The following is a 5185-nucleotide window of genomic DNA, read 5'->3' as shown; positions in this document are numbered from 1 at the left end:
CCCCCCTTACTTAACCTGGATAACCTGGAACAATGCTCCCGTCCCAATCTGCAAGCCTCCTTCCCCTCATTCCTTCATCCCAGAGCCACTTAACCCACAAAGCATTCTCAAGTACTCTGTGATCCTGATAATCACAACCAATCGAGGGCATTTATTGAGTGTTTGATTACTGTCTGACCTCTAACTCTTGTACTACCATCCAGTCAATTTCATTAAAAACAGTCATTGACTGTTTGCTCAGTAAAAGTCAAGCCCTGCCAATTTCTTTCCTCCAAAATATATATTAAAGCTATTGCCTGCTTTCCAGATCTTTCTCATCAACCTGGTCTTCTCGTCTCATCATCCCTATCTTCTGAGCAATGGTTGGGAGGGATGTCCTGACTCCACAGAACCATGCTGCTGCTTCTCCATCATCTTCAAATGACCCGTTAGCTGAAAGAACTTTCAAAACAACAGTTGTTGGCAAAGTGCTGGATTCCATAGCCCCACCAGTGTTCTGCTTCACCATCAGCAAAAGACAGTTCTGCACATGACCTTGCCTCACAAATGCCTGATGCAGCATTGTCCTAGGTCTGCGATGTCTCCGCGCACCACTGTTGTAGCTTCCTTTTGCTGCTATGATTAAAAAAAACAAACAAACAAAAAAAAAAAAACAAAACAAACAAACAAAAAAAAACACAAAAAAACCTGGGTCTAGGGTTCTTTTCTGAGACTGATACTCCAACCAAGGACCATTCATGGAGATAACCTAGACCTCCTGCACAGAGGTAGCCAGTGGCAGTTCAGGCTCCAAATGGGTTTCCTAGTAAGGGGAACAGGGACTGTCTCTGACATGAACTCAGTGGCTGGCTCTTTGATCACCTCCCCCTGAGCAGGGAACAACCTTACCAGACCATAGAGGAAGACTATAAAAGACAGTCCTGATGAGACCTGATAGGCTAGAATCAGATGAAAGGGGAGAAAGACCTCCCCTATCAGTGGACTGGGTAAGGGACATGGGAGAAAATGAGGGATGGAATGAGGGAGGGATGGAGGGAGGAAGGAAGGGAAGGAAGGAGAGAGTGGGATTGGGAAGGGTCTAGGGTGGGGTTACAGCTGGGATACAAAGTGAGTAAATTGTAATAAATGAAACATAATATTAAAAAAGAAAAAAGAAAGAAAGAAAAAATTTAAAAAGACTGAGAAGATGTCACACCAGAAATTAAGCATATGTATTTTTTCTTAACAGTAACATAAAAATAAATAGAAATAAATAACCACATGGAACTCAGAAAACCAAAAAAAAAAAAAAATCCTGTAAACTTATTTTAATTGAATTATTTGTTGTTTTGATGTCCAGTTTTTGTAGATAGGGGAGAGGAAACCACAAGAAGAATATGTCATATATATGTCATATAAAAACATATTTTGAGTTTTATATGTCATATAAAAACATATTTTGAGTAAAAGAAAAATAGAAAAAATATTAAGTTTTTATTTTATTTTACACCTGGCTTTCCAAATATGAATAAAACAAAAATAAATTCAACATGAAAATCATTCTTATTTATATCAAACTAACAATATTGTTGTTGTTACAGAAGAATAAAAGGTGCTGGGTACTGTATATTCCCAGCTAGTCTAGATACCAAGTTCAAGAGAGGGCTGCCTGGGCCACAGAGCATACCTGGGCCACCCTAGGCTGTCTATCGAGAAATAAAAAGCAAAACAGTATTGGATAAAAACATATTGGTCACTATTGTAGTTTAATGAAAATTGCTCAAAGCTATTACAGTATCATTTTAAACTCCGAGCACCTGTTCATTTTATTTTCTACAAAATTCCCCATATTAACCCCATAAACAGTTATTTAATAAGCTGCCATTCACCCAGTGTATCAGTGCTGTGGTCTGAGTCAGAATAGGATTTGATGGCACTTTGTTTATGCATTTGCCTTTCTGAATTTCTTTTCACAGTTTTCATAGAAGCATATTTTGCCAGGATAATCGGATCATCCCCTTTTTATTCTTTGTTTGCTTTCTGTAGCTTCTCATCCCTGCATTATCCTTCTTCTCTAGGAGTGCAATTACCTATCTCGTATTATTGTCAAATTGTAATCAAGAAAGTTTGATCCAGAAAAAGAGAAAGTTCAGCCTGAACAACTTGAGTATTGACGTGAGGAGAATCTTTCGGGCTCTTAGTTGACTTTCATTTTAAAAATAACCTGCTCTCTCCCTTCTTCTTTGTCTCCTTGTCTTCATCCTTTAGCTTATTTTTTCAGTGTTTTTATCTTTTATTCATTTTCAGCATCTTCTGGTATGTTTTTTGGGATGATTTATTTCTTTGTCTTTTGTATGAGATGTACATGCCTCCTGGGCTAGAAACACAAAATTTAAAAGGTCAAAAATTGGATATAATCTTAAAGACCAAGGCATTTAACTTCAAGAAAATATTTAATTTCTAATAATTGTTGATCGAATACATGACATATCTAAGATTTCATGAGAATTATATTGAAAAACTGATTTAGATATTGTAAGAACATTTTTTGGACTTATTTCTATACTCTTTACCAAAATATATGTGACAAGTATGATGTAATATGACATAAATGTCACAATCATTAAGTGACACACACACAAATACATGTACACACACAAATTCCTAAATTTCAACATCAATGTTTGTCTTTAATGTAGGTAAAAACTGAAACTTATCGTAAGTATGGGTGTTAAAGAAAGTAGTAGGGTTATGTTTCACTGGTCATACAAATTTATATATATATATATATATATATATATATATATATATAAAATAATCATGATCAATACATAAAAATATAAATACATAAGTGTGTATGTGTATGCATGCATGTGGTAGAGATGTAATAAAACGAATAAGTGATGTTCAAAGGGGAAACTAGCATATTAGTAAAATAATGTCTAATTATTATTGTGTTCAAAAGAACACTAGCACATCTAAGACCGCTAGTGTAGGTTATCAGGGCACCATGTCTATATCACTTAGACATCATAACATTTAAGTTGAAGAGTGACTTTCTGCCCAACTTCAGATGGTTTTGTACCCAGTTTTATCTTCTAGTTTATTTTCAAGTTCTGCTGTCATGTAAATTTATGACTAATTCATAAACCTAAATCTGTTTATTTTCTCTTTTTAAAATTTCAAATCACACCTGGTAGAATAAAATTCAGTAGAGAAGATCATGTGTTACGGTTTTTTTTTTTTTTTTTTTCTTCAGGCTTTTTCTTCAATGTATAAAAGCCATAACTGGAATATTGACTTTGAAATCACATATTTATCAATGAAGATACAGGGATATTAAGAAATCTGTCTATGTTCCCTCCTCTCCTTGGCCTCCATATCTGCCTAAAAACTTAACCTAGTATATCAAACACATATGTAATACACAGAAGGTAGTTTGAAAGTGGTGGACAACGATGCTTCCAAAAGACCTTCTTCCTGCTGACTAGATTTCATAGTACTGGAAGGTACTATCTCACAGTACTGGGTGAAAAAAGGCAGGTGACAGCTCCTGCAAGCAGTTTGAATTGCCACAGAAATGGAGGCTTGAAATTTATGGGAGTAAAACAAATTTCTGATTGAACTTGTGACTTGCTCCGCAGAAAAGCGTTTACATTGTCAAACTACCTTCTTTTAAAATATTGATTTATTTTAGTAAATTTATACATAAACACTGCATATTTGTCATCAACTATGCCCCTCTCTCCATCATTATATATATGGTCTGTGGCTCTGGGTTGGCACCTGAGTGCCTGGCAGGACCTGGTAATAATCCTCAGTTTAGCTGGGTGATCTGAAACTGATTGAATCCCACACTGTGGAGTTTCCTCTCACCTGGGAAACACAATCGCTGGTGTTTTAGAGCCCAGAGTTCTGTCTGCTGGTCACTGTGCAGGTCTTGCTGTGCTGCTGGTCAGAAAGAGAGTCCTCCCGGCAGCACCATCTTGGATCCTCCCATGTTTCTTTACTTATAGTTTCCAGTTCTGAAATAACCTTATGCTCTTGCAGGTGCCTTGTAATAAAATTTTAGTAGAATTCGTTCGCTTTTTTGGGTGTATGGAGTCCTTTGTGCACATGTTCACAACTTTTAAATCATCTCTTTGCTTGGGTGTTTGTGATGTTGCTGGGTCCTCTCTTTTACAGAGTTTGTAAATGAACACTCTGATATTCAATCTCTTGTGCACATCACAAGAAGTTTTATTGAGCATTAATACTTAGGATGAATATCATTGGACCATAGAGTATAAATGAAAATGAAATCTGTAAGCTAATAACAATTGCTTCTAAAAAAAAAAACAAAAAAACAAAAAAACTACTAGGGGAAAATATTCCTTTTGTAAAGGAAATATCTTCAAGATGAAAATTATAATATTCTTAGTTTCTTTAGAACTTTTGGCTATAAATATATAAATGGGCAATTGTTAATGTACAAAAATTGACCATATGCCATGTTTCACCCAGCTCCTTCCCAAAATTATACTTGGAACATTTGTGAATAATAATAAAATATTTACCCATATTTTTCCAAAAAAATCAGAAGTCAAAATCATTGTTCTCCTCTAATAAGGTTTTGGAATAAATATAGTAGCAATAAAAAAAATAATCATTCCATTACAAGCAAAATACAGAAGCTAAATTATAACAGAAGGTGTAACATACCATATCTGGAAAATAAACTGAAGTGGGGAATAGAGTGATTCAACACATATAGCAGAGCATATTTGAAGACTAAATGTACTGGAGCCATCACAGTTTCCCTTAGCTTCTGTCATCTGCAGTGAGTTCACAGGACCCAAGTCTTCTATATGAGGCACAAGGCCTTAAGCATTAGTGATAGAGCAGAAACTGCTTCTTAAGAAGAGAGTATTAAAATATGTCCATGGTATATTTCCAAACTGATGATGGGATTCTGAAAGGGGTTTAAAGCCATTTTCAAGGCACGTTTTTTCATCACACAGCCACTGGAAAGCTGTGTGAATCACTGAGTGCATTTCAGTGAATGGTTATCATGTGACACTAACCAATTCTCACTGCAGATGGGCTCTAGGTTACTCACAATCTATTTTGAGAAGGCTACAAGCAGTGGAAACTTCAGCCACCCTTGCAAACACGGGGAAAGAAAAACTTCAGTCCCAACACATCTCCTCTTGCTCTGACTCGCAAT

The sequence above is a fragment of the Psammomys obesus genome, unplaced genomic scaffold (genome assembly GCF_907164565.1).
Source record: "Psammomys obesus unplaced genomic scaffold, mPsaObe1.curated_primary_1811, whole genome shotgun sequence".
Taxonomy (NCBI): Eukaryota; Metazoa; Chordata; class Mammalia; order Rodentia; family Muridae; genus Psammomys; species Psammomys obesus.
This window is presented reverse-complemented; position numbering follows the sequence as displayed.